Raw genomic sequence first — 12,766 nt, 5'->3', positions numbered from 1 at the left:
ATAACAAGCTATGCAATATGTCGGTGTACCAATCTACAGAAGGTATAACTAGGAAAAAAGCACTATTATATCATACAGCAAAAGATATGCTCTGTGCTCTATACAAATGGAGTAATAAAAGATTATTTCCTTCTTTTAAAATAAAATGCTTAGTTTTGAGAAGCTGTCTACTCTAAGTCACACAAACAACCAGTGAAATCATCACCTGAGCCGAAATCAAGAGTTGGACACTTAACTGACTGAGCCACCCAGGCACCGCCATGATACAGACTTTTTAAATTTTTTTAAATTTTTATTTATTTTATTAACATATAATGTATTATTTGTTTCAGGGGTACAGGTCTGTGATTCATCAGTCTTACACAATTCACAGCGCTCACCATAGCACATACCCTCCCCAATGTCCATCACCCAGTCACCCCATCCTTCCCACTCCCCTCCCCTCCAGCAACCTTCAGTGTGTTTCCTGAGATTAAGAGTCTATTATGATTTGTCTCCCTCTCTGGTTTTGTCCCGTTTCATTTTTTCCTCTCTTCCCTATGATCCTCTGCCTTGTTTCTCAAATTCCACATATCAGTGAGATCATATGATAATAGTCTTTCTCTGATTGACTTATTTCACTTAGCGTAATACCCTCTAGTTCCATCCATGTCATTGCAAATGTCAAGATTTCATTTTTGATGGTTGCATAATATTCCATTGTGTGTGTGTGTGTGTGTGTGTGTGTGTGTGTGTGTGTGTGTGTGTGTGTGTATATTATATATCATATCTTCTTTATCCATTCATCTGCCGATGGACATCTAGGCTCTTTCCATAGTTTGGCTATTGTGGACATTACTGCTATAAACATTGGGGTGCATGTGCCCCTTCAGATCACTACATTTGTAACTTTGGGGTAAATACTCAGTAGTGCAATTGCTGAGTCGTAGGGTGGCTCTATTTTCAACTTTTTGAGGAACCTCCATACTGTTTTCCAGAGTGGCTGCACCAGCTTGCATTCCCACCAACAGTGTAGGAGGGTTCCTCTTCCTCTGCATCCCCGCCAACATCTGTTGTTTCCTGACTTACTAATTTTAGCCATTCTGACTGGTGTGAGGTGGTATCTCATTGTGGTTTTGATTTGTATTTCCCTGATGCCGAGTGATGCTGAGCACTTTTTCATGTGTCTGTTGGCCATCTGGATGTCTTCTTTGCAGAAATATCTGTTCATGTCTTCTGCCCATTTCTTGATTGGATCATTTGTTCTTTGGGTATTGAGTGTGATCAGTTCTTTATAGATTTTGGATACTAGCCCTTTATCTGATATGTCATTTGCAAATATCTTCTCCCATTCTGTTGGTTGTCTTTTGGTTTTGTTGACTGTTTCCTTTGCTGTGCAAAAGCTTTTTATCTTCATGAAGTCCCAATAGCTCATTTTTGCCCTTGCTCCCCTTGCCTTTGGCGATGTGTCTGGAAAGAAGTTGCTGCAGCTGAGGTCGAAGAGGTTGCTGCCTGTGTTCTCCTTTAGGATTTTAATGGATCCCTGTCTCACATTTAGGTCTTTCATCCATTTTGAGTCTGTTTTTGTGTGTGGTGTAAGAAAATGGTCCAGTTCATTCTTCTGCATGTGACTGTCCAATTTTCCCAACACCATTTGTTGAAGAGACTGCCTTTTTGCCATTGGACATTCTTTCCCGCTTTGTCAAAGATGAGTTGACCATAGAGTTGAGAGTCCATTCCTGGGCTCTCTATTCTGTTCCATTGATCTATGTGTCTGTTTTTGTGCCAGTACCATACTGTCTTGATGATTACAGCTTTGTAATAGAGCTTGAAGTCCAGAATTTTGATGCCACCAGCTTTGCTTTTCTTTTTCAACATTCCTCTATTTGGTGTCTTTTCTGGTTCCATACAAATTTTAGGATAATTTGTTCCATTTCTGTGAAAAAAGTTGATGGTATTTTGATAGGGATTGCATTAAATGTGTAGATTGCTCTAGGTAGCCTAGACATTTTCACAATATTTTTTCTTCCAATCCATAAGCATGGAACTTTTTTCCATTTCTTTGTGTCTTCCTCAATTTCTTTCATGAGTATTTTATAGTTTTCTGAGTACAGATTCTTTGCCTCTTTGGTTAGATTTATTCCTAGGTATCTTATGATTTTGGGTGCAATTGTAAATGGGATCAACTTCTTAATTTCTCTTTCTTCTGTCTTGTTGTTGGTGTATGGGAATGCCACTGATTTCTGTGCATTGATTTTATATCCTGCCACTTTACTGAATTCCTGTATGAGTTCTAGCAGTTTTGGTGTGGAGATTTTTGGGTTTTCCTGATACAGACTTTTTTAAATAAAATAATTAAAATTGTTTCTCTATTTCTTTTCTGTGTCTTATCAAAGGCATGGGCCCAAACACACATGCAAACAATTCGACATCCATTTTTTATATCACTTTGGATTTAATTACTTATACCCATTTGGTTCTCTCCTAAAGAAAGAAATACATTTTGAATTACTTAACAGATTACCATCACCAATTTGGCAAGCCGTCTCCCATCATTTAGCATTCCTATAGCACTTTGGATTTGCTAAGTGCTTTATAATAATTTTTATTCTCTTGACTATTATACTTTTGATGATGATTTGATATTTCAAATGTACTTTATTACCATCTGGTTGCTTCTATAGCAAGGAGGAGGAGGAGAAATGAGATCTTGTGGGCTGTTCTTGCACAATATTAGTCTGAGACTCTTACTCAGAATATTAATATTTTAACCAAGTGGAAAACTTTGGAATAAATAGCATAATGTGAGTTAAATCACCATTACTTTCCTATAATTTAGATTTATGACTATGCATGTAAAACTGCTGAGCCTTCTCCAGGGTACTCAACTTTCTAAAGCCAACTTTCTGCTGAATCAGACTTGTCAGTAAATCACTGATTCGCTGATAATTTTTCAGATTCAATGACAGTTTTTTTCTTCTTTTATATCACATTATAGACTCTGGGTCCCTTAAGATAATCATATTTCATTTTCAGCTAAAGAAAGAATAACCTGGGTGTATAGAGTGTACATTTCGATTTTTCTGGGCTTTCATAAGTGTACTGTTTCAGAAATGTATCTGTTATGAGTCATGATGCCTTTAGCATTTTCCAGTATCCTTTGCTTGTATATACCCTGATTATATATCAATATAACTCAGGAATTCAGAAGTAGCAAATGATATGTTATTATAAATTGAAACTGCAAATCAACAACCAATATTGATTGCTGTTTGTACAATAGTCTTATTCACCATGACTCTCAATCATAAACCCTTCAAACTGTGCATATTAATTCACTTATTAGCGACACTTTGATTCATCACCTGCCTTAATTCTATTCTATGATCTTGGATTTCATTGCTTATTTAAATTTCAACAATCATTTCATATCCAATATTGACTTCAAGAACCTACCCCAGCTATTTAATCCACAGATGTCTCCAGGAGCATGTAAAGAAAAAACAGTGGGAAGATTAGGTTTGAGTCCTGGCTTAAGTGTTTCCTGCCCTATGACACTAGGCACATGATCTGCTTCACTTAGCCTCAGATTCCTGATTTCCAGAAGTGGATGCTGATTATACCTGTTTCTTGAGTGTACAATTATTCTAAAATTAAATAATTCAAAAAATCATTAAAATGTTTTAACACATAAATTGTTTTTAAATTTTCACAAAATTTTTTCATTATTACACTTGGAGTCTGTGCATATCACCTCGCAGTTGAGTAACACATTGTATCATCTCTGTCTTACCTCCCAAAATAGATGACAAGCTTTGTGAAGCTAAATAATATGTATAGTGATTTTATTATGTCCTGCATAGTCATATACCTGATTCAGTAAAATTTGATTATAGATAGTTTCTCTTATTCATTAGATAACTGAATAGTTACCTAGTTTAAATGACTAGATTAACAAATGATTTTAACTTGATGGAACTTATTTGACATTTCATTACCTCTTTTCTTCAAAAGTGATTAAAGCATTTGTGCTATTTTGGAGAATTTCTTTCTGAAACAAAACATTGGAAGAGTAAATAAATAAAACAGCCATACTCTTTTGTGATGGGAATGAAACATTGTTTTAGGGTGAAGCAGCAATAAATATCATTAAAGAGAAGATTTTATGCACTGAGGAAAACTGAAACTGAGTAAGAGTTAGCCAAGAAAGGAGATAGAGGAATTTGAAAATGGTCTGACCAGGACAATCCCACACTGAAAGCAATGAAAAGCTGTGGAAAACCCAGAGTTTGGGTGAGGATTCTAGTTCTGAGGTCTTGCACAAGTAGGTTAAACTCTGATTACAAATTTTGTCATGTATAAAATGAGGGCATGATAACACCTGGCACATAAAAGTAGTGAAAAATTCTCTCACTTGTTAATTTTACCAAAAAACAAGCTCTGTGGTTCTCTAACTTTGGAAAATTTTCTCTATAACATTAGTCTTAGGAGGAATGTACTAGAATGATCAAATCTGAATAGGTTATTAACATAATTCAACAGATACGCAGGGTCTTGGTTTGTCTTTGTGATTAACCAAAAACTAAACCTTTATCTGTTACTTATGTAGCATGTTTTCTAAAAAACAGTTTCCTAATATCAAATAAACTATGTAACAATCTATAGCAATTTCATGTAATGAAGTACAAAAATCTCTATTAAAGCTTTATTAGATTATATCATTCCCCCAAATTAACTCGAAATCATAGACTTCCATGTAAAATGCAAAACTATAAAACTCCTAGAAGATTACATAGGAGAAAACCTAGATGACCTTGGAATGGTGATGACTTTTTAAATACCACTCAAAGGCACAGTCCGTGAAAGAAAGAATTGATAAGTTAGACTTCACTGAAGTTAAAAATGTCTGCTTCATTAAAGATACTGACAATAGAATGAGGAGACAAGCTACAGACTAGGAGAAAATATTTGCAAAGACATATCTAATTAAAGACTGTTATTCCAACTATTCAAAGAACTCTTAAAACTCAACAGTAAGAAAACAAAAGAAAAATTAATTTAAATATGAGCAAAGGATTTGAACAGACACCTCACCAAAGAAAATACCCAGATAGCAAATAAACATATGAAAAGAAGCTCAACATTGTATGTCATCAGGAAAATGCATATTCAACCAAAAATTAAAACAACATGCCTATTGGATGTGAAATCCAAAAAACCGACCACTAAATGCTGGTGAGGATGTGGGGCAACAGGAACTCTCATTCACTGCTGATGTGGAATGTAAAATTGTACAGACACTTTGGAAGACAATTTAGTGATTTCTTACAAAACTTAACATACTCTTATCATATAATCCAACAATTGCCCTCCAGTTTACTCAAAGAAGTTGAAATCTTATGTATACACAAAATGTTTGGTCCAACACATGAAGGTTTATTCATAACTGATAAAACTTGGAAGCAACCAAGATGTCCTTCGGTAAGTGAATGGATATATAAACTTTGTTCCATCCAGACAATGGGATATTATTCAAAGTTTAAAGGAAATGGTCAATGAAGCCATGAAAAGACATGGAGGAAACTTGAATGCATATCACTAAGTGAAAAAAAAAAAAAAACATTTGAAAAGGCTACATATTATATGATTCCAACTATATGACATTCTGGAAAAGACAAAACTATGGATACAGTAAAAAGATCAGTGGATGTCAGGGGCGGGAGGGAAGAATAGGCTGAGTGCAGAGGGTTTTTAGGGGAATGAAGCTACTCTGTGTGATACTATAATGACGGATACATGTTTTTATACATTTGTCCAAATCCATAAACTAACTATACAACACCAAGAGTGAACCCTAAGATAAACTATGGCTTTGGGGTGATTATGTTGTGTCAGTGTAGGTCCTTTCTCGTGCATTGCCATCCACTCTGGTGGGGAATGTTGATAATGGGGCAGGCTGTACATGCACAGAGGAGGAGGGTAAATGGGAACTCCCCACGTTTACCACCCAATTTTGCTATGAACCTAAAACTGCTCTAAAAAATAAAGTTTATTAAAAAAAGTTTATTAAGACATCTAGAGAGGCACAAATAAGTATAAATTATTATTAATGGCTTTTAAGACGATTGCTAGACTGGTTTTGCTAAAATTAACCTTTGAGCTTGATTCATGTGAAAGAGACAAAACCAGTGAGGTCATGAAGGTTCTACATGGCCCTTCCAGTTTCTGTCCATGAACATGAAACTTTTATTTCTTTAACCCTCCTTCGTCCAATTTTTACACCCAAAATTGTTTGTTCCTGTTTGCAGGCTTTCTAAATATTGATTTTCAAATTCCTTATTTCCATAACTATCCCAACCTAATTCCAATTTATGTAACTCCATTTCTTATTTTTCTGGTTTTGGTTCCTGCCTGTCAAAGGAACTCAGAAGTAAAAATCCTGGCCCCTTCCCTTCGCATAAACCAGAGGATGACAAATATGTTATTTAGATGGTGCTCATCTATTTTCTCAAAAAGGTTAAATTTAAGCCACTTCTATAAACTTCCAGGTTAGGTTTCATTTTCAAAAATAACACTTTTTAGTGTAATTGAAATATAAAATAATACTTTATAATGCTAAAATAGCCTATAAAACTGTTTGGAAATTAGATATTGTATAATTTACATTATATATCCATGTATGTCTAAAATAATTATAACCCATTAATAGAAACTGTACCAGCAGCAATGAGAAACACACACATTTCACAGAAACATAGGGTTTTAGTTCCTGCCTTCCACTGAGACCAGAGGACCTGATTTCTTTAAAAGCTAACTTTGGAAAGATCTACTGGAAAAAAAATAATGTAAGTGTGATAGGCCTTGGTTTTTTTGTCTGATAAATAACTTGCTTGATTCATATACAAATTAAGAAGATTACTCAGTTTGATTCAGTTGTCAAGAATTCCAAGCCTGTCAGTTTATCTTGGAGAACCATGAAGCAGAGACTTATCCATGAATACATACTTGGTGTCTTACTTGATCAATATGATAGTGATTGCTTATACAATCATCCTGTGAAGCAATTTCTTCACTACTCATCTTCATCACACCAAATTAGGAGTAAGAATCTGAAAGTTTTATTTTCTTAAACATGCCATGCTTCAAGGACTTCTTCCCCCTACTTAAATTCTAGAAAATAGAGATTAAGTGAGAAGCAGTGTGGAAAATTTCATGCTTGGATTTTATTTGCTCTTAAATGTTCTTCATAAACTTTTTGAAGATAGAAGATTTAAGAAGCACACAGCTGACAGTAACAGAAAACCACAAGCTAGTTTAAACAATAAGAAAATGCATTATCTCCCCTAGCAGGAAATCCTAAGAACAGTTCCAGGGTTCAGTGAGAGAATAGCTAAAGGTTAAGCCAAGGGTTCTCTTCATCCTTCCACATGTGGAAGCGTACCTACGTGGCTCTCAGCTTCGTGTCTCATGGTTACAAGATGGATACCAGAGTTCCAGTCGTATCATGTTAACTTCACCACAGTTAGCAGAAGGAGATGGAATATCTTCCTGTGTGTCTTTTGTTCTGAGGCTAAGCATTTTGAGGGGAGAATTGACAGAAAATATGTCTCATGCCATTTCTAAATCAGTTGCTGGCAAGGGAAATTGGATTGTCATAACTGATTTACGAACACAAGTGAAGAGCGTGGATATAGAAACAAATCAACATCTTTTTCTAGGAATGAATCCTGCAGGCACCATCACTGGCTGTTGTGGAACTGAGAAGCAAAAATTTTCCCCCAGCTTTTTTTTTTTTTAATTTAAATTCAATTTAAGTAACATATATTGTGTTATTAGTTTCAGGGGTAGAATTTAGTGGTTCGTCAATTGCATATAACACCCAGTGTCTTCCTTAACACCCATCACCCAATTACCCCATCCCCCCACCCACCTCCCTCCAGCAACCCTCAGCTTGTTTCCTAGAGTTAAGAGTTTCTTATGGTTTGCCTCCCTTTCTGTTTTCATCTTGTTTTATTTTTCCTTCCCTTCCCCTATATTCATCTCTTTTGTTTCTTAAATTCCACATATGAGTGAAATCATATGGTATTTGTCTTTCTCTGAGTGACTTATTTCGCTTAGCATAATACCCTCTAGTTCCATCCGTGCCATTCCAAATGGCAAGGTTTCATTCTTTTTGGTGGCTGAGTAACATTCCATATGTGTGTGTGTGTGTGTGTGAGTGTATTGTGTGTACACATACACATCACTTCTTTATCCATTCATCTGTAGATGGACATCAGGGCTTTTTCCATATTTTGGCTCTTGTGGATATTACTGCTATAAACATTGGGGGGCATGTGCCCCTTCAAATCACTATGTTTGTATCCTTTGGAAAAATACCTAGTAGTGCAGTTGCTGGGTCATAGAATTTTTCCCTAGCTTTATTGAAATTTAATTGACAAATAAACATTGTATATATTTAAAGTATACAAAGTGATATTTTGATACATGTATACATTGTGAAGTATATTACCACAATCAACTAATTAACAAATATCACCACCATACATAGTTACCTTTTTGTGTGTGTGAGTGGTGAGAACACTAAAGATCTAATCTCTTAGCAAATTGCAAGAATACAACACAGTATTATTAATTATAGCCATCATGCAGTACATTAGATACCCAGGACTTACTCGCCCTGCATAACTCAAACTTGATACCCTTTGTCAAACATTTCCCTTTTTCCTCTAGCCCCCAGCCCCTGGAAACCACAATTCTATTTTTTAGATTCCACATATAAATGGGGTCACACAGTATTTGTCCTGGGTTCATTCTCAGGTCTCCAAAAGCCAAAATCCTTTGGCAGTTCCAGGATGTAATAGTGACCATTCTGGACTTTATTTATTTATTTATATTTTATTTATTTATATGAGAGAGAGGGAGAGAGTGAGTAGTGGGAGGACCCTGACATGACCTGAGCCAAAATCAAGAGTTGGATGCTCAACCAACCGAGCTACCCAGGTGCCCCAAGCATTCTAGACGTTAAGAAGCAAATTATAATTGATAATTAAGACATATCACTTAATTGTTCTTTATCATATGTGATTAACTTTATGTACTCTTGTTATGTTTTTTCTTCACATGCTAAATTTCAAAATCCTTTATTTGGAAGATGATCTATTTGCAACTTTATGTATATTCAATATACACAAAGTAGATATGCAATAAAGATTTTTTGTAGTTCATTATATTGTAATTTAATAGCTCATAAATAAAATACTCTCTTTAGAGTTTGGCACAAGAACCCTAACTCTAGTCATGAACTTCAAAATAATAAATAGTGTTTTATTTAGTTTAGTGCAAGCTCTGTATTAATTAGTCCCCAAATGTGTAAAGTTAAAGAAACAAATAGTTTATTTCTTGCCCACCAGTACTTGTCAGGTAATGTCAGTGGTGTGGCACACCTTCATGCAATCATTTCTGGATCCAGGATAAGAAAAGTTCGCCATTTTTAATTGTTAATTTTTCCTAGGGATTATCTCTCTTCCAGCCTGCTGGACTGAGCACAAAACATGGGAGGATCTTATGGACCAGGCTTGGAAATGTTATAAGTCATTTTCACTTATGGGCTAGAACCTAATCATAGAGGGTCACAGCTCACCACTGGGCAAAGCTGGGAAAGGAGCCTGGTTCTCTTCCAGCAAGAGGAGAATACAGACAGATGAAATATTGACATCGAGACCATGTTTAATTCTCATAATAACCCCATGATATAAATATGATTAATACGCCCTATTGCATATGAGAAAACAGACACATTCAAACAGGTTAATCAATTTTTATATTATATATTTACATATACTTATACCGTAAATCATATTCTCTGCCCTTCCCTAAAGGGTACTGCCAGCCATTTAGCAGGAGACAGTTTTGGGGAAGGAAAAACAATCAGATATTGATGATATATAGACACTGGCTCAAAACTTCCTGAGATTCACCATTCAGAGTAGGGAGTTATGGAGGTCAGATAATCACTGGACTTTTGGCGTGAGTTCATCTCATAATGGGCTCACCCTCTAATTATTTTCCTGGTTCTAGAATGGGTACTTAGAATACATGTATAACAGCTTCCACGTGGTACCCAATTACAGACTGAAGGCTAGAAGAGAGTCAAATGGAAACCACTGGAACTTACTCTACCTTTGAAAAAGGCAAACCACATTCCTGAAGATATTGTAGGAATTTTCACCATCATCAAGGACTTAAAAAGATAGAGGGGTGGTGATTTCACCCAACTCTCCTATTTTGCCTGTGTGGAAAACAGATGAGTATTCAAGAATGGAAAGAGATTATTGACTATTTAATCGGTCCCTGTCTCTAATTGCAACTGCTGTTCCAGATGTGATTTGTTTGCTGGAGCAAATTTAACACATACCCAAACTCCACCCCCCCCCCCCCACCAACTTGTATCTGATATGTAGCTATCGATCTGGTGAACATTTTTTATCTCCCTACATGGCAAATTGGCTTGCTGACCAAATCCAGCCTGGAGCCTGTTTTTGAAGAGGGCTTGAGTTAAAAAAGATTTTTACATTTTTCAAAGAGTTTTAAAAAAATAAAAGAGAGGCACTTGGGTGGTTCAGTCACTGAAGCATCTGCCTTTCGGTCAGGTCATGATTTCAGGGTCCTGGGATCAAGCTCTGTGTGGGGCTCCCTATTCAGTGAGGAGTCTGCCTCTCCCTCTCCCCCTGCCCCTCCCCCTCTCTCAAATAAATAAATAATATATAAATAATTAATTAAATATGTGACAGAGTCCATATGTGGTCTTCAAAGCCTAAATTATTTATTATCTGGCCCTTTACAGAAAAATGTTTGCTGACCCCTTGTGGGGCTTTAAAGAAAATATTTCCCTTTCTGCATTGTGAGAGCTTTCTGGGCACATTTTATTGAAATGTGGGACCTGGGCTGAAGGCAAGCCTCACCAGGTAATTTATGACTGTTTGCATGGAACTTTGGAGAGTTTTCCTTCTGGAAATATTGTTTTCATTTCACGGAGGGGAGGGGGTTGCCGACACCTGAGATTTGGAGACGTCCCGGGGGTTGCTGGATATAATGGTGCTACCTTTCCTCCTGAGAAATAAATATATTTACATTCTAAAGGGTTACAGTAAGAACTCAGAATACTCAGGAAGGAGCAGAGTTTTTTCCCTTCTTTCAGGAGGGAAGTTGGATATGTATATTAGCACATAGAGTTGTATATAAGCACCTCATTTTTGCAGGATTTCTCACTCATACCACTATTATGGACTGAATGTTTATGTCCCCCTGTAAATTCATATGCTCAAGTCCTTACCTCCAATGTGATGGTATTAGGAGGTGGACATTTGGGAGGTGGTTAGATCAGGATGATTAGATCAGCCCTCATGGATGGGATTAGTGCCTTTTTAATAGACACCCCAGAGAGCTCTTTTGCCCCTTAAACCATGTGAGGACCCAGCAAGAAGGCTTCAAGTCTTTGGCTCTGAACCAGGAAGTGGTGGGGACTGCAAATGTTCCACCTTCCCTTGGGTCCTTCTGCTTTTCCACTCCTGAGCCAGATATTTGTGTTGAGCACTGTGAACGCTTCAGAAGGATCCTCATACCACCAAGGTCAGAGGCAACAAGAACTGACATGGGCTTCAGTCACCTTCTTGCTCTCTACCACCTTACATCTATCTCCCTGTCCAGATAGCCAGCTCTGTGTACCACACACTCAAGCACCACATGCAAAGACCACAACCTTACAGAGAACATTCAACCCATTCCTGCCACCCTGCACATCCAAATTCCTGTAGTTGAATCCCTGTTTGTATGAGTGCGTGTGTGTGTGCACACATGCACATATTACAAATCACCTAGTGGTTCTGCTTCAGAGATACACTGTACTTATTGATTTAGCTGTCTCTGCACAGATGACATTTTTCAGTTTTCTACTTTTGTGGAAACATGTAATAGAAATGTTGCCTTGTGATATTGCCATATGAAAAGTATGATTTTTGAAATCTATGTGTATGCGTGTGCAGTTATTCCCAAACAACTGATAGTGAAGATAGTAGCCTTTATTTGAATGGTTTTGGGGGAGCAGTGTGATTTGGGTATTTATACCTGTTCTGAATTTTTTGAAAATTCTACCTCATTTATCTATCCATTGATCAATTCAATCATTGTTCATTCAAACTCTTATTGAACATTCAGCCCAGGCCACATTATGTCAACTCTTAAAAATATTATTAGCTTTCCAATAAATAAATACACTGATTTAATTCATTTTAGTGCAGTGCTGTACATTAAACACCAAATATGTATATATAATGTCCTGTGTTGCCAAGATGGTGGGAAGAAGGAATTAATGTCCCTTGAAAGTGTCAGTGAAAGCTTCAAAGAAGAGGTGATTTATAAATTAGGTTGGATTTTTTTCTTTTGTTAAGATTAGTAATACTCTGATATAATAAGTGATGATAGGCAGACTTATTTACATACTTTCCTGAAAAAAATTGTGATGAAATGTCTGCTTATATATATTTATTATTTTCCAAGTTGCTTGAAAGGGATGGAACTTTCAATCTAGACTCACGGCTTTTGAATGTGATTTATTCATTTATTTTTAATAGCAATTTAAGATTCCGTGAACCAGTTTGTTCAAATCTTTCATGTGCATCGTTGATATAATATCAAGGTTTTCATTTTACATAAAGCCATTTGCATCTAAGTTATTTGAGATACAGTACTGCTAAAAATGCATGTGCAGTGCTGTCATAGTACATTT

The sequence above is a fragment of the Eumetopias jubatus genome, unplaced genomic scaffold (genome assembly GCF_037043125.1).
Source record: "Eumetopias jubatus isolate StellerSeaLion01/CBP00866 unplaced genomic scaffold, mEumJub1_p1.0 scaffold_16, whole genome shotgun sequence".
Classification (NCBI taxonomy): Eukaryota; Metazoa; Chordata; class Mammalia; order Carnivora; family Otariidae; genus Eumetopias; species Eumetopias jubatus.
Note: the sequence above shows the minus strand (reverse complement) of the source record.